This window comes from Bemisia tabaci, chromosome 1 (assembly GCF_918797505.1).
Source record: "Bemisia tabaci chromosome 1, PGI_BMITA_v3".
Taxonomy (NCBI): Eukaryota; Metazoa; Arthropoda; class Insecta; order Hemiptera; family Aleyrodidae; genus Bemisia; species Bemisia tabaci.
In genome coordinates, this window is record NC_092793.1 from 55,617,652 (window position 1) to 55,641,505 (window position 23,854).

The 23,854-nt window shown below is 39.3% G+C and overlaps 1 protein-coding gene across 11 annotated transcripts in view; it reads right to left on the bottom strand.

The window, feature by feature from the left end:
* The window catches only part of Syt7 (Synaptotagmin 7), a 443,527-nt gene that overhangs the window by 85,857 nt on the left and 333,816 nt on the right, over window positions 1–23,854 (bottom strand). For 3 of the 11 annotated variants that reach the window (XM_072303877.1, XM_072303878.1, XM_072303875.1), the window contains exon 1: window positions 5,123–5,803. The exons of 7 other annotated variants lie outside the window; for them this stretch is intronic. The gene's annotated coding sequence lies outside the window, so the exon portion shown is untranslated. Of the gene's footprint in view, window positions 1–5,122; window positions 5,804–23,854 lie in introns of those variants that run through there. One more of the 11 variants, XM_072303876.1, reaches the window with a different exon arrangement.

A 23,854-nucleotide genomic window follows, 5' to 3' on the forward strand; every position in this document is an offset into this window, starting at 1 on the left:
CATATCTATAGAATGATGTAAATGTTTTCACGCCTCTGCTTTCTCATAACTCTAATTTCTTTTTTAAAAATTTGACGCATTTTGTTCGCATTTGACGCAGTTCATTTAAATTGGATTAATCGAATTTTTAAAGGAATCCGGTTTTAAAAAAATTTGGCGTTACTGCTGTTTTCAGAGTAATTATTGAATTGGAATGCTCATTGACATGTCATTTCAACTTTCATTCCTCAAAATAGAGTCATAATCGGAGCGAATCATTTAAGATAGTATGAAACTGTGAAATGTAGGGAAACTAGTTAGGCTATCTCCCTCTCTCTCCCACTTACACGCATTACTCCAATTGGGAGCGTATGGGTGAAGCGACTCGAATTGAGAAACTACCGAAAAGGCGGCAATTAACTTTCGTTATTCGTTATCAGCTTCAATGGAAGAAAGGGAGGTCGCCGTTTTATTTAGCACTCCAACGAGCGTAACCTAAATTCCTGAACACGATCCAAAGTCGCCTCATTAATGCGTAATTATTCCCGTATGGCATTCTGCCGTGCTGAGGAAGAACGCCGTATGATAATCCATACGTTGCCAGTTCTCTTTTGATGAAACACACATTTTCCGGCAACCTTGCGAATATTTTGATTCCGATTTTCCGGAAAATTCTGTTCGCGGTTAATCTGAAATATTTGAAAATTTCAAGGAAAAGTATCGGTAACCTCCCTCAAAAATGAATCAGTGGGAACGAAAACACACCAACTCGAAAAAATGAAAAGAATCAAGACACACACGAAACCGAACAGTAAATGAAGAATTTAGTCTCAGGAAGAAATTTTTGGTGACGAAATACAAGCACTTAAGGGCATATTTTAAAGGTCCAAGTTGGAACAGATGCGCTAACTTCAATGACTTTTATAAATATTGACCGTCTCTTATTAAAATTGAGCAATTTCGAGTTGCAGAGTTGGTGTGTTTTCGAACTCACTGATTCAAATGAACTTCTTATCGAAGGAAGTTTGGCATCGTTTGAGGGGATATACGGCGTTTTTCCTTAGCTCGACCGATCCTGCATCGGAAGTCTGGCAACATGACTCGCGATCGCACGCGATTACCGAAAGCGAGAGGAACTCCGTGGAGCGTAAATGAATTGTTTTCAGTGAGGAGAATGTTACGCATCAGTGCTCTTGACTCATTCATATACGCGACTACATCAGTGACGCAGTGGAGGTCAAGGTTTCTTCCGTGACACTTTCTCACTTCTGCATCCATGTGCAAGCATGAGCATCCTGTTCCGAGATCAAAGGCTCAGGAGCTTCCATTGTGAACAATAAGCTCGATCCGTCCATCGCTGCCGCGCTTAGGAAACACGGCGTATAAACAAGCGGACGTTGCCAAATTTCCTCGAACAAAAATTATATATTAGAAGGAAATGGAGATGTTGCATGTGTGAGGAATGCTCTGTGCTCTCAAGTTGAGGCCAAAATGGAGGGGATATCCCACGCTATCCTGAGAGTCCCCCTCTACATCAAAACAAACTCTCTATGCAAATATAGGGAGCAAATACATTGACAGGGCTGCCACTTTATTTGGAGACTCTAAAACTGAAAACATGGCATCACTACTAATGTATTTGCTCCCTATCTTTGCATGGAGAGTTTGTCTTGATGTAGAGGTGGACTCTCAGGATAGCGTGGGATATCCCCTCCATTTTGCTTTCAACTTGAGAGCTTTTTTTGAGCTTGGAAGTTGATTTCAGAGATAACCAGTGGCACCATCGTGTTTCTCGCGAACTTTTACGTAAAAATTAATAGTCAAATCGCAAATTCCTTACACGTGCAACATCTCCATAACGGATATTTGTATTGGAGTTTTCAAAAACGTTAGATTAAATTATGAATACAATTCTGTGGAAATAGGGGAACAAAATATTCAGAAGTCTCTCTGAAAACTGGTACTTTATCAAAGACAATTTGGCAATGTTTGGAGGCTCTTAAGGCGCTCTACCTCAGTGTGGAAGAACAGCGTACTTCATTGTATTACGAGATTGTCAGGGAAAATTGATCATCCTCAAGACACAGAAACTACAAATGTAAGCGCGAGACAGCAAGCTGGATGATGCATCGTAAATGTCAAGTTTGCTGCACTAAAGAAGAACGTCACATATATGACCCATCAGACGTTACCAAATTTACTTTGATAAAACACCGCTTTTTCGGAAAACTCGTGAGTGCGTTTTTTCCAATTTCATACCGAACTTGATGCGCAATTTAATCTGAAGTATTTGAAATTTCAAGGAAAAATATACGCGACTTTTATAAAAAATGGATTTTTTATCAGAATAAATTTGGCGACGTCTGAATTTTCATACGGTGCTCTCCCTAAGCACGGCAGAATTATTCATTGAAGTACTATGTGACGGATCAACACGTTTGATAAACAGTTTCTTGCGATGGTGAAATTTTTCGATTTATCAAAGAATTGAAAAACTCTTATTAATATCGTCAGATTACCGGGTAGCTTCCATTTTCTGTTGGTAAGATGATACGATTCGTTCAAAGACAAACAGACATGTATTTCATTTTGGAACCACCATTTATAGCTATATTACTCGAAACAACATTTGACAGATTGTGCACATGTTGTTTCATGTTATTCAGTTTTTTTTGTTCACGAAGATGGAAAAAAAGGATCTCTCTATAAAGTACAGAAGAATAGATTCAAAGACGCGTGCTCTTCTTGTAGTTGAATGAGTAGCTAACTATAGAGTTATTTAAAATGGATTGTTACTAATTTTTCTAAATTATCTTCAGCTCATTATTCCGGTGACGGATTGCTAAGTTGTTCGTCCGAAATCAGGAAAAACTGCACTTACTGTGTCCGATAAAACGTTTCATTGTTCGCAGGATGAAAATTTAAATGAATTTACGGAATCGAGTGCAGCGTAATTTAAAATACGAGTTAGGATCAAAGTTTAATTTCGTAAGTTGGAAAGGGTCTCAGTTAAAATTTCAGCACCAGGAAGCCTCTTTGAAGTTCGTTTTTTACCCAGGGCTACGTATAATTTTCAAGCACAAAAGCGTCATCTCTCAGAATCAAGCTAATTTAGGTTGGTTCTCTTTTACTACATTCAATCCAATTTAGCACCAGTATACCACGACCAAGTCCTGAATAATAAGTTTTCAAAAACAGAGTGCTATTTTTCTAGTATTTTAAAATGCGTCAATTTCATTACAGATAATCGCTGTAATGTGCTTACAAAATGCATGTTTTTGTTTTTCTTCTTCCTTGTATGTAAGTTGCATTAGGTGGTTTTAAAATTTCAGAGGAAACACCTGGATTCGTAGGTCCTCCTCTTTTTTTGTTGTGCTGTGAGACATTGTCTAAAAACCGCCAGGGAACCGTTCATAAATAAAATATTGATAGCTAGCAAACAAATATTCAACGTCCCTCTCATTCACTTGTTTGTATTTTTAGTATTGACCTAAGGCTGAATCATGTCTTTTCACGACCCCATGAATGGTGGACTGAAATTTCAAAATTTGTTCAAAGTTAATTCGAAGACTCAATTCCAAAATAAACTAATTAATTTAACGGATAGGTTCTTTCTTTAATTTACAAATATAGACTGACTTTGTTTTCTCCAATGCGTCCAAGTTTGAAAGTGTCTATTTTCGTGGCCTACGTGTTTTAAGGAATGCTATATTTACTTGCAGTCGTAATCAGAGATTGTTTTTAGCCTGTAATTATTTTGAGACTCCACGTTCGAGTATTGACAAAGTTGACTGTTTCAAATTGTTGGATATCCTTCAGCACCCTCGGCACCCTTGCGAATAAGGAATTTCAATTGAATTGATACTGTTGAAAAAAAGAAATGTTAACCCTTAACAAAGGCAAAATCACGATGTTTTTATAGGGAATAAAAAGGAGAATCATTATCTGTATTTTGAAAAAATGCCACCGCAATGTCAGAGAAAAGAAACTTTTCATTTAGTATATCAAGCAATCTCTCTTAATTATCACGTTTCAATCTACGAATTATAATTTATTTTGGGCAAAAAGGTAAAAGGGTAACTGTTAAGGCGAGCATTGTTGATAATTTTTATCACAGCTCCAACTAGAATTTGGGTAGCTTGGTTTGCGACAATACTGATGACCGAACTGTGACAGTAAGGAGGTCTGCCCCTATGAAGTTTGGTAAGTCGTTTTCCATTCAGAGAAGAACATAATTCAGAAAAAATGTTCCATTACAATTTATTCTTCACACTTCCAATCGAATCATAAAACGATAAATAAGCTTTTTAGACCTAAAAAGCTGAAGGAAGCTTGAAGCTTATGAAGAGCTTGAAGCTTCCTTCATAAAGTAAATGAGCGAGTAAAAATAAAATATTGTCAGAGGAATAAAACCTCAAATTATTCAGATCATGCATTCTCATCCAGGGAATGTAAACTGAGTAGTTTGCCATTATCAAGTACTTATACACGTCAGAATATAAAACAATGATTGTTGTGCATAATAAAACGAAGCCTCATTATATGCACAAAATCTTTGTATTTCATTTTTCATTCACATTTTGTATTTGCAGTATGGTGACAAATCATTGGTAAAATTGCCAATGGGACTTGAGCCCCAGACCATCGGCAAGTATAAGCCGCCTTCTCAATTGTCAGATAAGTATTTATTTGTGAAAAAAAATAAAAAAATATCGAATTTTGGAAGATTTTCACGCTTAAATTTTCATTTGAAAATGCAAATTTTCTCAAACAAGGGGGATTGATAATGATGAGCGAGAAATAATGAAAATAAATCAGAATTCACATTTGATTGCCATTTCAAAGGAAAAATGTATCATCCAAAATAAATTAGTGGAGTTGAATGAAATTAAAATGAAGGGCTAAATTGTGCCTTGGGCATTGGTTTTCCACCGTCGTGCGTCAATCGCAAATAAAATCATTACTTTTTACAGGAAAGTTAAAATTTGTGCTTCATAGTATGAATTAACTTCGACGACGTGAGACCAATGTCAATACATATTTAAATATGGTTAGCCCAAAATTTTAAATTCCATTTATCACCAACTCTATCAAGAGAATTGGCGATGAAAACAATTATTCTCAAAATCCAGGCTAGACTTACTGACAAAGCACGATAAGAAAATTATCTTGAGATTATTTCAGTGCAAAACACGACGAAGCATAGCATACGTTAATAGAGGCAATCTAAAGGAGTAAATCGCGGAAGTCGCGCACTTGTATATTATATAAAATATAAAATCGACTCGTGTAGCAAACGGAGGCAAATCTACAATTTTTCTAAGCTCTTTAGGTAACAGAGCGGCAAAGTAAGACCGCTAAAAAGGCGAGAAATCTACAGAAAGCTAATCAACACTATGCGAGACACTATGTAAATAAATCCACAACTGCAGCCGGCACTGCAGGTATAAACTATTGTAATCCTAGAGAAATCAGGTTCTCAAAAATCGTAGCCGCTTAACGGATAAGCTTCGAGCATCACTTGGAGAGTAAAAAACGAGGAAAAAAATCAACTAGGTGAACCGCGATTATTTCGATTGTCTCGATTAAATCGTCGTCCATCAACAGCTCATGAGTTCCAAATTCCCGGGGTACGACGAGCGAATAACCAGTTCACAACTCGGATGGGGGGGGGGGCGGTCAGGATTAAGAGAGCGAGAGGAGGGACGTCGGCAGGGACGGGAAGGCGGAAGCCCGGACGATGAGCAACAAGCGGGGACAGCGGCGGCGGATCGGGGACATTTTTCCGGCACACCCGTGTGGGCACCACGCACGAATTCCAGGAGCACTGTCTACCTCGGGACTCCAATCCCTGAAAGGGTCCCGGCGGGGGGCGGGCGGGGGGTGGGGAGCAGCGTAAGCGCAGATCCCCTAGTAAGGCTCTTTACTATTCGACTCGCTCTACCCAGCGCATGGGTGCGCTCCCCCCCCCCCCCGACCCCGGCTATACGCTCGACCTTCGCAACCCCTTCCCCCCACCCTCGTCTTCGCGCTCCTTACAGTTTCACCTTGCCCGGTTCTCTCCCCCCCCCCCCCCCCGGTCGGGGATTCGCGGGTTATCCCTGCGAGCCGGGCGGATCTTCTGATTCTGCCTGTGCATGCCTGAGCCGCTGCCGACCGAGGGTCTCGGGGATGCACCCCCGGGACGCGGGGGGAGGGTCCCCCGCGCCCCTCTGTCGCGTCCTTCGCGACCCTTATGACGGATCTGAGCTCCTTTAAGTGTTGCCGTGTTGCTCCGAGCTGCTTGAAGGGGTGTTAGAGGTGTTTGAAGAAGGGGCACAGCTGTGAATTTTTATTCGATTTTGAGTTTTTTCTGTGGTACGGCTTGTGTCTACATAAGAACATGTATTTCAGGTGTTTGAAACTTCAAGCCCGCAGGGACAATCTCAGGAACAAATAAATCGATTGGAGAGCTCAACCGTATTTGAGGGGCTTCGAGGGCAAGGCGTATAAGTGCAGTTTTTGCGATTTCAAGAAATCCTCTCTATTTTAACAAAATAATTTTTAAGACGCTCGATGGACGGTGTGAGGAAGGAGAGTAAAACGGTCTAAAGGTCGAATTCCAAAGAAGGAATCACAATCCAGAGTAAGGAGAAAGTCATTAAGAATATTGTTTGGCGGGAAATTATTCTTTGAAACATCGCTTTTTTATTCAATTAAAATTATTTGCTCATTAACCAAGGGTGATTTCGACGATTTCGCTGGCCGCGAAGCGGGGGTTGGGCCGCTTAGCGGCCAGGGAACGGAACTCCCTACACTGAAAAAAAGGTATCACCATCTCAACTATACTTCTAGCGGATTTTGGCGCCAGCCATAAGAGTAGTTGTCCTAGCTAGAACTGTAAAGGCACCAGCCAGCGGTATAGTTCATCCAACCACACTAATGCTGATTGTGAGGGCACCGACTAGAGGTACGGTTGATCCAACCACACTTTCAGCTGACTTAATCACACCTCTGGCTTGAGGGTGAACGAAGAAATCGACGTTCATAAAATTGACCAAAATTATCAAAACGAAGGCCGGCAAGCCAAACATTTTTTTATGAAAACGATTTTAAGAGCGTTACATGATAATGCTAAAAGTAGGCGGAATTTGCATGATGTTTGTAAATTTTTCAGGAAAACTTACTTAGATGACGTTCTACGAATAAGCAACTCTGGATTGAATTGAACACTTACCTGCAAAAACAGAGAAACAGCAATAAATTAGATTGACATAAATACAATGATTAAATAATTTACGACGAATGGACGCTAATTGTTATGTCTCACAATTTTTCTGTTATTAACCCTGTAAAGGAAACGGATCAGGATGTTTGCTGCAAATACTAAAGAAGTATCACTGATACAGCAACGGAGCACCATTTGAAAAGTTCTTAACATGAATGTGCTATTGCAGGTGAAAAATCATCTCTAAAAAAAGAACGTTTAAAAGTCGAATCGGCCACACCGATGCACCGGAATGGCCGAATACGTTCATTAGTAACTATAAAAACATTATTCTCGTAACTAATTTTAAGTATCGAAATAAATGGAGTGTCATTATTCATGTCTTGGATCCCATGCCTTGATGAACGTGTCCACTTGACACTGGGCGGCTACGCAATGATAATGAATATGTCTGACAGAAAACCTTTTCAAACACGCATGACTTGACCTTTATTCGAGGAGTGGGAGAGTCCTGTGCAAAAATAAAAAAAGGATGTTATTCTCCTGGAAGCCAGCCTCTGTGATGTAGTGACAGTTTGCTGCTGGTAAAAAGGTCTCTGGTTCGTTCCCAGTGGGGACGAGTTTTTAACAAGAGCATTTAATTATGCATCATCCTGGGTGTGGATGGCCAATCCTAATTTTTCTGAATAATATATTCAAGCCGTTGCAAATGGCGGAGGTGTTTCTCCCTCCGTTTCATTAAAGGTATATTCTGCCCCACAATACTTTTGCACAAATGTTCTATTCTTTGAGGAAGGAGCCATTTGCACAAATATGCTTGATTATTTTTTTCGGCAGAGAAGTGGTAGTACTGAAGTGGCGCGGTGAAGATGTCACGAGCGATAATTGAATGATTGATAAGGGGCTATCGAATCACCACGTTATTTCCTTTTTCAAATAAAACAAAAGTTAGGTTAGGTTAGGCTTATTCAAGTGACTGTGGGCCCTTTGTTCCCTCAGAGAGTTCAATCATAATTCCTCTTCCATCCCTGGAAAAAACTTCTTTTTTTTTAAAAAAAAAAAAAAAAAAAAAAAAAAGTTTTAAACAGGCCAAATGATTGTCAAAATTTGATAGTTTTAAGTAAGAAAGTGAAACTGGCAGTGAAAGTGTGAGGCAAAATTTTTGTGATTCTTCAATCCATATCACGCCTTTGCGCTTCGTTGCCAAATGGTCAGATCTGTTTGACTGGACGTATTTATGCCAGAGGGAACTATACTACACGCAAACTCTATGCACATAGTTCCTTTTCGCATAAATACGTCCGTCTGTCCACTTTTTCCATTCGTACTAATGTCCACAAAAATTGAACGTGCAAATATCCACGAGTCGCATATTGCTGCACATGGCAGCATAGTTCGGTTTCCCAGAGCCAAAATCCTGACATAGCACCGACTTGGACCAGCGTTAGCGAACTGCGGGTAAAACTCGCCTTCTTCGCACAGTCAACCACCGGAAAGTGTGCGTAATTTCGCGGCGAGCGGCGTCGGCAAGCCGTCGGTGCATAAATCAAGGCGCGTTGCGAAATGGAAACTGCAAGCGAGTGCTAAATCCTGATATTATTGAAGCTATCAAGGCGGGGATATTTATAAGGCGTGATCGGATCCGTCGTTCCGCAACGAGGACGTCTCGGGGTGAGATTTGAGAGGCGTAGAAGAGTCTGCCAACCGCGGCTCACGCTCAAACACACTTACTGCTGTCTCCAGGGATGCTCGGCGGTTGACAGGGACCGGGGGGATGTGGGTGGGGGTTGGGGGGCTTGTTAACTCGCGCCCGTCCCCCGCCTCGCTTAAGCCCGCCGATTCATATTCAAAAACTTTGAGACATTGTTTTCGGTCACACTTCATCCGACCCGGCAATTACGGTGGCATTGCAAAATGAGGCTGGGATTTTGCGAGAGTAAGGGGCTCCATCCATACCGCCGTGCTAAGGAAGAACGTCGTATGAACATTCAAGAGTTGCTACATTTTTCCGGATAAAAATTATCTTTGGGGGAAGGTTATGCATATTTGAATCAGTGAGAGCGAAAACACACCAACTCGGTGACTCAAAAATGCTTAATTTTCATTAAAGACAGTCAATTTTCATAAAGGTCATTGAAGTTGGCACGTCTGTTCCAACTTGCACCTTTAAAGTGTCATCAAGTGCTTGTTTTTCGGCATCAAAAATAATTTTTTTTGACTAACTTCTTCACCTACTGTGTGCGTTTTGAGTATTTTCATTTTTTCGAGTTGGTGTGTTTTCGTTCTCACTGATTCATTTTTGCTTGATATTTTCAAATATTTTTGATAAAATCGCGAGCAAAATTGTCTGAAAAAGTTGGGGAAATACATCCACAATTTTCCCAGTAAATTCATTTTTTATTGAAGGATATATGGCAACGTCTGAGGGCTCCTACGACGTTCTTTCTTAGCACGGTAGCATAGTCGTTCTCAAACCCGGGTCTGGACCCAAGACTTGCTTTAATTGAGTAGAATTAAGAATTAAGTCATACCTCCGAGGGAAGTTTTGAAAGAAAACGCATAAGTGCCACTGCTTAATACTCTTCAAAATTGGTCGGATATGGACGCATTAGTAATCGGAACTTGACGAAGAAGAAGGAGATAAAGAAAAAGAGAGAGGAAAAAAGAGCAGGAAGATGATAGGAGAGAGGACGAAGAAGAAAAAGAAAAACGTAAAAGAGATGGGAGCCAGGATGAAAGAGAGGAAGATAAAGAAGAAGAGTTGGACAAAGAGGGAGTGAAAGAGAAGGAGGTCGAAGTCATGACGATGTTCGGTGAGCATTTCAACCAGTCAAAAGCGAAAAGAAGTTAAACAAATTTGCAAACAAAAGAAAAACGGGTTGATTCGATTCGCGGAGAGTTGGCGGAAAAGAAAAAGACGTCAATCTCACCCAGGACTAAATTACTTCTACCGTTTTGGGCTCTTATTCTGTAATGCATCATGCATTAATGTTTAACCCCGGACCGAATCAAGCAGCAGAAAGGAACCAAGTCACATTAGGCATTGCCACGGTACATCGGATGATTTATTTTTTTTATGGGAGAACAGTATTGCAGATCCTTATAACGATTTTATGGGATTTCCTCTGAGATGTGAAACGAATTCCCTAAATTCTTGAAAAAATTCGCACACGTGTTACCCCTGTTACCCTGTAGAGAAACAAATTGCTTGATGAAATTTTTAAATGGATGATAAGTTTTAATTCCTCTCTGTTCAACGCGGTGAGTTCGAGAGAATTGCACACTACACAATCAATTAATAAAGGTAGGTTTTTTATGAGACATGGCAGAGAATTATGACGTTTGTCCTTGTTGCCGCACTGGTTGCATCAATCTCAGTATATCGAATTCAGCTCGTTGAGATAGTTCGGAATTTTCAATGAAGAATCAGCAAATGTCTGAAATTTGATGAATTTAATTTATAAATGAAAACTATCTAACTAAGTGCACATTCCTCGGTTTCTAAATTGACGGAACGAACCTTTTGGCATAACAAATTCAGACTTTCAACACTTTTCTAAAAATAAAGTTGAATATTTTATCTTAACCGAAAATGTCATTTTAGACTCTTCATATAGCACTAACATATGAACATTACTCATTATCTTGCATTCGACTTATGGAGCGCAAACAGCACTCGAAGTCAACACATCAAAATTCCTCTCCTCAAGTCGCGGTCGGACCAATATAAAACGCCTTCAAATGCGCAAGATACTGTGCAACACACCGAAGTTGATATAGTTGTATTTTTAGGTTCGAACCTAACTCACGTGAATTGCTCTACCAAATAAGGCATGTCAGCCTATGAGTTGCTGTATCTCAAGTATTTCATGCCCATTACTGCCCTTGCCAAAAATTTAAGGTCTTAATTGGTTTAGAAAGAAAGAATTATCATTATAAATTCGGCCAAAGAAAGAGGCTCATCTGAGGGAAACTTGCATATAATTTTTAAGCGCGCCCGTTTTTGTACCGTGTAATATTTTTTGACAGGAAACTCGAATTTTCAGTCAAATTTTCAAATTACAAAATTCAAGATGGTGGATGTGGTCCAATATGCTATCTCGGCTTATGTCCGATCAGTTTTGGTGATTCTTGATACCAGGCGATATTTGTTGATTTTGACATTTGTTGGGGAACTTAATTTTTAAATTAAATTTTTGAAATTTGAAAATCCAAGATAATAGACGTGGCCTAAAATGCTATCGCGGCTCCTCGCTCCTGTTCGACCGACTTTTTACTTAAGACAGCAGTATAAGGACAGCTCACCCGCGTAATAATGTGAACTTTTATCCTGTCATATCTATAGAATGATGTAAATGTTTTCACGTCTCTGCTTTCTCGTGACTGTAATTTTTTTTCAAAAAAATTTGACGTATTTTGCTGTGGTTGCTGGACCAGTCAGTTCATTTGAATTAGATCAATCGAATTTTTAATGGAATCCTTAAGGATTTACGAAGGATTATTAGAGCAATTATTACAGAATGAACTCATTCTAAATAAATTCGTTTAAATGATGACGCCCGGTGACATCAGAGGGCGGTAAATTTTTTCACCTTTAAGTCAATATTTCCTTAGCATTCCAGTTTTAGAAGATAAAATATACAGTAAACTTAGCTCAACAAACACTTATTTAAAGTTATACAATTTTTTCGTGCAAATTCAACTGCGACGGATTTCGACCGTTTTAGACAAGACCTAAAAAGTCGACAATGATGAAACATTAATAAGCGTCTAGTAGTAAACAAAAACGTTTTAAATTCTATCGTAAAAAGCCACTACGAATCTTTGACTTACCGCAACGCATCTTTATTTGCCTCACACGGAAAAAGAGCTAGGGGTTGTTTGATATGGGCTTTTCCAATTAATTGTGGTAACACCCCAATAAATTAGGCGAGTGACCCAAATGTTGTGGTGCTACCCCAACTTGAGTTGCGGTAAAGTCAGCTTCATAGCTTGATATCTATACAGAATATCCAAACAACAGAGAAAAAAATTAAAGAAGTTTTGTTAAAATTACGTTGACTATAAGTTTACAAGAAAAAAATAATGTATGACTGAGAGTCTAGAATCTCGCAAACAGATATATGCGGTCTCGCACTTTAGGCATCGATATGTAATCTCTGAGCAGGTGAACACAGAACAATAACAAATCTTAACTTAATTTATGTCTGGCAAACGACTAAAATATACAAAATTTGTGGTTGATCGCACAGCCAGTCCTTGGTTGATTTTTCTTGAACCATCGAGTTCAACGTGAGCTGCCTATTCGAAATTAGAATACACGTCAGCACATGACACAAGTTCGTGGATTTTCCTCTTTTTCGACAGTTTTTTTAAACAATAATTTGAGGCAACTCTTTTTTTCGAGAGCTTTTTCTGTTCATATTTTCTTCTTATGCTTAATTTAAACTTTTTGCCGGTACTGGATCGCACAATTATTCAAATATTTTTTTCTTGATATTTTACTATTATAGCTCAAGAGCTTGAGGAGGCAGCATATTTTCTGCGGCAGAAAGATTTTTAGGTATATTCCCCGACAGCTAAAATGGCAGTTCAAATTTGGATTAAAATGCACGATTTGGCTATGCATAGACGATGCATCGCTTGGCTAACATAGGGGCGTAACTGCACATTGAAATGAGCCCGAAAAAGCTTTGAAATGTATGGAAGACAGGGTTCATTGTGGAGTGTAATTACGCCCATATGTCAGGTAGGTGACGATATGCATCCATTCAACAAATGACAGTGGCCGGCTGCTCATGTGTCAGTTTGTGCATTTAATTCCGCATTCAACCGGCCAGTTTGGCCTTTTAATTCCAGGCGAACAGCCACCAGCCCTCGATTACTGAACGAGAGCTAGACACGGCCGAAATCTGGTCAGACGCCACCCTGGAAAACCCGTACGCGCGGTGGGCAATTGAGTCAAATGATCTTTGTCGCGACCCTTTCTCCGTGGCCCGTGGCACCGATCCCGCATTCATTCCTCTTTCACTTTTAACTTTTCCTTTCCGTGTTTCCGTCGATCTTGATGAAATGACGGCCGCGAAGCAGTATGAAGTCCTGCCTCTCCTCTAATTGACGACGCGCTCGTGGACCATCCTCGATTTTATAGTATGTTCAATCTTTGGGCTCAATTTGGCGACTTGGTTGGTCAAGTCAAGGGGCCTACGACAGAGCGACGGATTTTGCATCGCATGATCGAGAGATCAGAAATTCAGTTATCTAAGTTTAAAGAAATATTTTACTGATAATCATTTGCGACAGATCTTGGTTATTATAAAGACAGTTTATTTCATTTTAATAATTTTGTCAACTTCTCAGGGAGTGGAGGGGGCGCGGTGCGTGACTCATTTTATTAAATTACATCACGTGGAAGTATAGTGACTCTCATTCACATGTTGTGTAAAATCTCCTGGTATTACCCGCTGAATCGATGACTGATGATAAGTAATTTTCGGGAAGATGGTTTCATGGAGAAAAATGATTATTAGCGGTGTCTGAGGAGTATCTTACAAGCAATTTTTGTATTTTTCGTTTCCGCAAAGTATGTTTCTTGAGAATTTGCCATAGTCTGTTATATATGAATCGAAGATTTGTTTTGGCTGTCGATTAATATGCAGATATGTTTTGGCTATTGTTTGGCTGTTAATTTTTGCTTAAAAAATCACTGGCTGATTCCTCAAAAATATACTGCAGTATTTTGTATGTATATGACAAGTATGCTAAATTGACAGGCAAGACTGCAACAAATTCTAAAAATTTTGAAAAGCCCGGCATCCGGCGGCGGGCAAAATGGGCCAAAGCCAAAACCCCTATGCGCCCAACTTGATTCGCGAAGAAAGCAGTTTTTCACTTTGATGCTTGCTGTAAATGATGATCATTAATGCCTAAGGACAGGGATACGTAAGTGTCGGTACAGGTTTTGTGGACCCTAGCGCGATAACAGAAGGCAAATTCACAGATTATTGAGAAGCCCAATTTATGGCTCTTAAGCTGGCTATAACTGATGAAGTATAACAAAACTCAAATCGATATGGAATATGGATCCCTCGGCGTGACCTTTGCTTTGTATTCCAATGTATCAGCCAGAGCTGAATATTCACCCTCTCAGTCGTACACTGATACTCATATTAAAGGTTCTCTTTAATGAAAATGTTGTGGAATATTTAGACTGCATTTTGCAATTTGGAATTATAAATTCTGCCTCTTCTGGAAAAACACTTATGTGCTTAGGGAAACTACTGGCACATACGTTATTTTTAAACCGGGCTAGAATTTATACTTCCAAATTGCAAAATATAGTCCATTTGACTTTGATATATATCCATGCAGAATAGTATGGGCCCAGTGCTAATCTACAATGCACTATTCTAGATTCCCGATACTAACAGATCGGGGCACTTTTTTAAGTGCTTCCGTTTCCATTTGAAAAAACCCAATGACGTTGCAGAACGAGGTGTTAAGGTCATTGAAGATTAAAAGTGAATTTCAAGTGAAGATGGTGGGTATTTTCAATGCAACCTGTTAAGATTATGGAGAGAAGTTCCCCACTACAAAAGTCAAAGTTGCTCTTGGTTCTCGAAAAAAAGGGATTTTCAAAAATCATGAAGATATTTTGTAGCTTCCGTGTGCGTCAATGTACGTGAGAAAATGCTGAAAAATTTCCTCTCTTTAGGTGATGTTTATCATTACTGAAAGTAGGCACCGAATGGCGGAAAATCATGAATGCTACCTAGCTTGTTGGGCTTACCTATTTTTGTTATGAGCCCAATTGAGAGATTATACACTAGGCTCGTTAAAAATCTGAGACATTTTTCGTTGCCGTCACGTAAAAGTTCGTAAAGAAGTGCACCGGAACACAATTCTCTGTTTTCGTGGGAATTTTGAATCATCACTCAGAGTGAGCACCAAAAGCGAAAAATTGCTTAATTTTGCGAATCAGGTTGAACGCATAGAATTTTCAGCCTACTTCATTGGTCGAGGCTTTGTCAACAATTTGAGAATTTTTTGGTCGCCTTCCCGTAAGATTAATCAAGAAAAGTTTTGCCCGTACACGCAATTCTGTCTGTCTAATCAGCGTCGTAGGCACATAACAGACGATAGCAAATCGTAAAGAAAACATAATTTGCGGAATCGCAATGAACCAACATCTCCCCCCCCCCCCCCCAAAAAAAAAAAACCCTGAGGCTCTCAAACATGATGTTAAAACCATTCTTTTTCTGTGAGGTCCTCCGGAAAAGACATCAATTCAAGGGGAAAATTAGAAAATTTGAGTAAGTGGAAGATATTGCCGCTCCTCGGGCGGAAGGGCGTAACTCAATTTCCTCGTGAGCTGCGGTTCACATATAAGTTCATGCTTTCTGGGGCTCATATAGAAACCGAGGTACACCCTAACGTCAAAGAAGCGACGCTATAAGCAACCCAAAAGTTGGTCAATACAACAGTGGTGAGACATTGTAAATGGAGGTCATGCCTCTAAAGGACTTATCAATTGTCACTAGCCCAATATCAAAAAACAGCAACGGCAACGGTCTAGCCAGAGATTTGGAATTGGATGAAGATGGAGTTTCCAATCGACATCCTCTCATCAGTCATTAGGGGATGAAAGTAATGTGTGAACAATGTGAATGGCAACACGGCAGGCTCCTCGCCGATACCCTTCGCAGTTCGCACCGCGGCAAGGCTCCATTCAGCCTGCCTCGCTTCCCGTTCCCGGAACTGCTCCTTGCACCGGGGTAACTAAAGTATAAGCTCAAGGAAAATTTTTTGTTTCTCATTTTCTGGGATTAACTTTTCTCAATGTACTCGGATTCTGCATAAAATTTCAATCAAAGTGATATAAAAAAAAATCCAAAAAGTCAATTATTCACCCAGGAGAAAAATGTTTGGTATTCTGAATATTTATAAGGAGAGCAAATCAATTAATTATCAGAACTAAAGCTGCCATTTTTTTTTGTCCTGCCACCACAACGCCTGAAGTGGATCCAAGTCTGGGAGACGATATGGCTTGAGGAAGTGAGTGTATTGTTGGGTTGGGAAAGGTACCAGCAAGGAGCTATTTTGGATTACCGGAGAGAGCAGTTAGTCCAAATGTTGAATGTTATCAAGGAAATGGGCCTAGTGCTGTTTAAACGGAACATTTCATTTAATGAGCCCACCATTTTCGTAAAATTCGCATTGATGATCAGAAAGTCTATTATGTCTATGTATAGAAAAAATGAACCACGGTGAATAGAAATGGTTTACCAAAGGGTTTGTCATGTCGCAGTTTTTCAATTTTTCTCAGTTTTAAATGCAACTTTGACAGCTGGTCGAGTGTATTTCGTGATTATACTACGGTTTTAGGGGTGCACATGTACCAGGAAATTGTTGAGCTATTTAATGTTTTTACCTTAGTGTTCCGCGGTTATCAACATCCATAATGTAGGGAGGAACCTAGTAGATGTTCAACGCTCCCGTGCGTGGGAAAAACACGGTTATTAATTCCGCATAGCACTTACGGCTTTCTTGCCTAAAACTAGCCGAATATGAAAATAAATAATACCCTATTATTATGAATTTGAAATAAAATCGGTCAATTTTTAATCATCCAAACAATTTCTGGGAGTCTTTCGGACGATTAGTGATATTTGATCTGAAAGAACGGAGGCTTCTTTCAGTACAGTTTTCTGGTCAGACGCCGTTGAGCCCGTTCTATCAAAATTTCATGTTTGCAGTCACTATCTCTTCGCTATTAGGTACAGTAGAATACCAGAGGGTCCGCCTTTCGCCTGCTCTGCGGTCAAACGCACGGGGATTAGTGTCTAATGTGAAGTATCGAGAAATCATGAAGAAACGTAATGCAACAAACAAATCGAAAGCACAATGGTATGCGGTTATGCGAAGAAGATTGAACGATTGGACTATACTTTCCGATTTTTTTTCCTTTCTTTTTTCTCTTTTGTAACCAACATTTTAGGCTCTCGTCATATCCAAGTGAAGTGGTATAAGTATAATTCCAATCCCTCTCCACATCAAAAAATTAATTAAAGTAACTCGATTTTCAGTTTTTTGGCGCGTATACGTAGTATACCGCCTTTGCGATCGTTTCGACCCCCCCCTCGATACAATAACCGAGTCCCCTAGTTCCTTACCGAAAAGTGACTACCGCGAACTTCTGAGATTTTCCAAAGCGTGTAAAAAGTTTACTAATCCGTCAATAATAATGATTAAAATTTGTTTCTCATTCTGGGGCTCGCTAGTTTATGTGTAATGAATACCAAGAGTCTACGTTTCTTGGTTTTTTTTAAAAAAACCTTAGAATGGGGCGCGCTGATTTAAAATATGCATATATAAGCGGAAGCAAGCGAACTGATTCGAGGATGGCTGACCAGTTCGGCACTCCTTGAATGAGAATTTCACTCACTCCGTTTTGTTCACAACGTTGCTTTGACATATCTCCACAACACTGTTATCCTTTTCAAAAGTTGGTACTCCTTGCTCTGATAGCCGGGGCCACCAGGATAGTGGTAAGTGCAATCTGTGATGAGCCTCGAGACTCATTAGACCATTTGCTAAACGTGGCTCATACAGGAGTCCACTAAGCCCTCTCGTCCCCACGCTCCTGATCACTGCGTCGGCGTCACGAAGAACAATGGGCCTTGGGTCCCAACGCGGCCGATACCCGTACCCCAATTACTCACGCTTCATTAACCATTTCACCGTCACGCTAGGATTCATCCAATTTTCAAAAAAAATTGTTTCGCATGTATTTAGCAATTTTTTCCTTACTCTCCGTTAAAACACAAATAAAAAGAGACCTCATTCATAAAAATCGGCCGAATAGAAGAGAAGTTACAGTAATCGAAATCCGAAGAAATCAACAAAACCTCGACTCCTCGATACGAAAAATAAAATGAAGGGGAAAAAAAGAAAGTATAAATTACAATTAAATATAATTGACCTCAAAATTTGACAAACAATTCATTTATATACCTAACGCTGAAAAAACTGGGAGAAATTACAAAAAATTTGCCTCTTGCAAGGGGCTTCTTTGTAAGAATTTTGACCTGAAGACAACGGTCGAATAACAGCAGTACTCCATACAATACACGGTGTGCCTGAACGAGTTAAACATTTTTCATACGTCCAAATCGAAAAATCTTTATATTTTTAACTACAATGTTTCTTGAATCGTTTAAGCAAAAAAAAAAAAAAAAAAAAATTCCGTCGAGATTCTGGAACGCAAAGGCGCTTTAAAAGTATTCTGGGGCTATAATAGCTAAATCACCGGTAGTAAATTCGTTATATTATTAAAAAGAAATTGACTCCATAGTTTAATTCCTTAGTTTCTTGAATACGATTATTTTAAGCACTTAAACATTTATACCACCAATTTTAGCCATGGGGTGATTTCCTGAGAGCCGATAATATCACGAATTTCTCATAGAACCCCTCAACAGTGGCTTGCTTTTTTGGCAGCCGATTCGGCCATCGAACCGGAGTTTAAATGGAAGCTGATAATAACCCAAAGCTCTGAGAAAAATTTTGAGATGAGTATAAGAACGGTTTGTTGTAAGTAGCGAGGAGAGGCGGGCAAAGCGGCTAAAATCCTATCTAATTTTTACAGTTTTTCTGTTGAATTAATGTTGCCGCGGGCTTCTGACTGTCCACACATAGTTCTGTTCAGCATATCGATACATAAGTATTTACATTTTACATACGTAGAATCTAATTTTCACGTCGGGGAGTTGACATATTTTGATTTTTTCGATTTTATACGGAAAATTGATGGTTTTTTCGGGATTGAAATTATTATTGTTTCATGAAAAATAAATGCACCCAAAATGACTATAGCATATTGATTCTTACACATTTGCACTCACAAAATTGGTTGGTAAATTCAACGAGTGGGTGCATCGACCTGGTATATCAAGTTTCTGCAATTTTTTACGGCAAATCAGTAGATTTTCGGGATGTAGATTGCTTACTTTCAATTCATGAATGAATAAAGCAACGACATGGTTGAACTTCTTTGCATGGAAAGACGTTTAAAATAACAAAATCAAGACGTATTTAATGCAATTGCATTTATATCGAGTCAATTTCTTTTCAATAATATAACGGGATTTTTACTACCGGTGATTTGGGTATTTTAGCCCCAAAATACCTTTAAATCGACTTTATCTTCTAGGAGTTCGACAGAATTTTTCCTTTCTTCGCTTAAATTATTCCGTAGCACTTTTCTTCAAGAATCTGATAAGATTTTGCTTGAGGCAGATCAAAAAACTTAAATTCGATCGAATAGCTTTCTACTTTCACAATACACGGTCTCGTCAAGGTGCGTCTTTGACCTCGCAGTGTTGGATCGTGAATTCTCTTTTTATGCTGTTTGCCTATTTTGAAATCTCTGTAAATGAAAACTAAAGGGGTTGATATGTGCGAGTTAATGACGCGCCTTATCAACACATTGTGTTGGAGTTCACTGCTTGTTTTTTTTTTTTTTTTTTTTTTTTTTTTTTTTTTTTTTTTTTTTTTTTTTTTTTTTTCAAATTCATTTCCTTTACTCTCTTTGGATTGGAAATATCCGAGAATATCCCGTGTCCTAACTTCCTGAGGGCTTTTCAGTTAATAAAGAAAACTCATCACAAATAAAATGACGGTACACAAACTAACTGAGATCCCTTTCCGAAATATACCCTCGTTATTTGAATATTGCGGGGAGCATATCATAATCGATGAATATACTTATGTACGAAGTTGGGTTCAAACCAAACATGCAACTACTTTAACTCTGCGGAGTGCCGGGTTGCATACGCTTGATTTTGCGGGCGAAATCTAAGATCTGCCCAGGCTTTCGCGATGAAGTTGCGAATGGGGGAAGTTGCATTTATTCTTTACACCCTCCTCTTTTAACTAAATTAGGGAAAATTTAAATGTTTTAGTTCTTTTACGTGTAAAAAAATCAGGTTATCTGGTATGGTCATATTTAACGAATGGCGGATGAAAGACTGCCTGAGGAGGTACTGAAATGGAATCCTCTTGGAAGGAAACGTATAGGAGACGCCCAGCAAAATCTTGGATTGGTGACATTCAAAATGAAATTACGAGGATCTATTTACCAGATGACCTCTGTTCCGATAGACAAGGATGGCGATTAGGTGTAGCAAAGCGCCCGCCGGGAGCACTGTAAAAGCGACGGGCAAATAACATAAAAAAATACGTCATGATCATTGATCATTGATATTATGGTCGAATCAATTGAAAGCAATTTTTTGTAGATTGACTAATTAGGAATCAAAACATTTGTTTAAAATAAAACAATGTAATGTTGTCTAATAATATTTGAGCAATTTTTTTTTTTAAATTGAATAAGCCTCAAGATATTCAATATCCGTTCCCTGCGGTAAATCCGTTTCACGATCGTGAATTTTAATGACACATAATAATTGTAAGGAGCCTATTGTGTAAAATATATGAAAGAAATGAGCGAGCATAAACAGTTAAGGTTTGAGAGAGAATAGCGAAGTATAGAAAAAGTAGATGTTATTGCTCTCATGCATCATTTCAGTCGGACGGACGAAAATGAAACACGAGAGGACGCGGCCAAACCAGAGCCACCATCCCGTGCCTGGACAAGGCTTTGAAATCGCGGAGGTTGAGGCTCAACCGTTGAGCGAATTGTCGCCGACCGTTGAATCAACTCGAAATCGCTGATTCTGAGCGAACTATCCGGCCGTTGATAGTTAACTCAAGATTTCACTTTCATCGGAGAAGAAACCGATCCGAGGTCCTGATTTTAACAGCATGCGTTTCACATCCCCTCGCGCCTCGGAAGGGGTTGACAGCGCGGTACGCGTTCCGATCCCCGTCCAGATTTCAATACCGAGGGAATTCCCGGTACAGTTGCCTCTTGATACCTGAGGCCGAGGCAACTCGGATATGAGCTATGGGTCTCGGGTACGACCACAATCAATTGGAAACGCCCATATCATCCAACAAATTGGGGTAGTACCACAATTTTAGGGGCTGACCCTCTACACACTTTTCTCCGTGCATCGACATTCAAACCGCACTCCCCCTCCCGCCTCCCAATTGGTCCGCGGATGGAATGCGTATAATGCACAGTCGAGTAAAACTGCTGTCATTGGATACTCGAAGTTTGACACTGAAATAGCTATGACAATTTATCTCTATTCAGGTTTTGAGTGACGAGAGGGACGGAGTTTATTATTCGGCTGGAATTCGTTCCGGATGCTGACAATTGCAATTGCGCCAGGCTAATGGCCAAATTTCAGCACCTCGTTGGAGTGCATGGGAAATTATGGCGGTCTCTGATTTACCGCGCCTACGGAATGAATGAGAGTGAGGTCGTGATGGTGGAGGGTGCGGCAGGGTGCGGGAATGGATACGGGATGGAAGGGTTCGGAGAATGGAGAATATCTCGGTTCCTGTATCAGAGCGCCTGTTTTCGAAATGGGCCACTGTAACGACTCTCCAGTTTAATTTCCATCGCTGCCTTTTTTTCAGGGTATAAGCCGAGATCGTTTTGTGAAAGCCCCGAGGTAAATTGCTTCGATGGAAACGTATCAATTGCGAAAGAAGGAAAATGTAAATCTCGATTTGCCCCGTTACAAATTCCTTGAAACCCTGTATTTTTTCGAAGGGAAACCAATAAGCATCCCTGGGGACTTCTGTCAAGTTTTCTCTACCCATCATGGAAAATTCTGCCTGACAGTTTCGGACGATATCATTCCTTCGCTTTTTCTTAAAAGAAAAACGAGGAAACAGCGGAAATTTTGAAATTTCATGGAAAAAACGTTTTTACCATCAATGCGGATAGTGAATCGAGTAGACCAAGTATTTCATTTGTGACGGTAAACATTTTCTTGCAGTGCCTGTGTCGACGCCCAACTACCGTTCCTCTTTATAACACGTCATTTTTCTCCTCATTGAAAATTGCACAAAAATCTTAAATATTACGAAAAATTTCAAGTAGCTTTCCTCTCAGGAGATGGGGTATGAAGTTTTGAATGGCGAAGTTAGTACCTAAATCCCCTCAATTGTGAAATGCATATTTTCTAGTTATGCCGTGTGTGTACTTAAGAACTGAAAATCGTTTGTTCTATTCTTCAGTGCAGAACACCAAACATTCGAGTTTGCAAATTTTCACCGCGTAATTTTCCCCCTTTCTTAAAATGCATTCATTTTTTTTTTTTGAAATTATCTCAAACATCAGGCAGAGCAAAGAATAATATGCTCTTAAAAATGTATAGAAAATGTTTTAAAAGTGTTCTAGAAAATTGCAATTTAATGGAGTCATCTTAGCAATATTTGGATGACAAAGCATTTATACAGCCTTATGTAAGGCATTTTTTATTGAAATGAAAGTATTCTGCCGTGCTAAGGAAATTTGTCGTGTGAACATTCGAGGGTTGCCAAATTTCCCTGAATAAAACATTTATTTTTGAGAAAAATTATGCGCATCTTTCCTTGAAATATTGAAATATTTTAAATTAGATTGCGACACTATCATCTAAAAAATTGAAAAAAAATATTCACAATTTTTCTGATAAAGTCGATTTTTATTGGAGAACATATGGCAACATCTGAAGGCTCACACGGCGTTCTTCCTTGGCACGGAAGTATTATCATCCTACGCACTTGGTTACCCAATCATCAAAACAGAGTGAGATACTCTCAAATAATTCATGCGATGAGGCAGCAAATATTCGAACGCCGAGGCAATCAAATTGCCTACACGCATGGTTGAAGGCGTTTTTTACCCCCAAAAATTTTACCATGCAATACATGTAACTAGACCCTACGTGTAATCCTTTCGATTACATTTTCTCCGGTAAACATAACGATAATAGCGTTGGGTCTAACGGAGAAATGTGCTGACAAATAATGAAGTTGTTTTGTTTGTTTGTTTGTTTCTTTGTTTGTTTGCTTGTTAGTTTGTTTTTTTCTTCTGTTTTTCCCCCATAAAAGTTGCGTTAAAGAGATGTCGTATTTGATAATTGTTTACTTAGTTTTCTTCTTTGCCTCCATCATCTAGACTTTTTTCCATAGACTGTCAGAGGATTCCTTAATAGCAGTTTGTGAATGCATTGACTTCATCGATTTAAAAAATATTGAAAACGAAAAAAAAAATGCTATTAAAATATATCAGGTATGTATTGTTTTCCATTAAATTAGCTCCATTACAATGAGCTGAATCGATATCTTTATCTATCATCGGGCTGATTTAATTATTTTTCATAACTGTTCTTGGAAATAAATAGATTACGTGTTGCATTACGAAACGACGATCTCTGGCTTATTTTAGAAACGAAGTGTGTGCAACTGGTTTCCTACTGCACATAGTTATCTTTATGGATGAGCCAAAAACGACAGTTCCTCGTTGAAAAAAAGTAGCCCACTTCATCACTGAACTAAAAAGTACCTCGCATCTTCATCGAATAAATTAACTTGGAGCTACTCCGAATACTACTTTAAGATAGACAAGATGTTTGGGTTTGGCACCAGGGCGCCGGCACAATTTTGCACCTATGGTTGGTTGTTCTCGGATGAGAGACGATTTTTGCTAGTACGTGAAAAAAGGTATGTCTCTCGCCCGTGCGGATTCTGCATGCATGACTGAGTGAT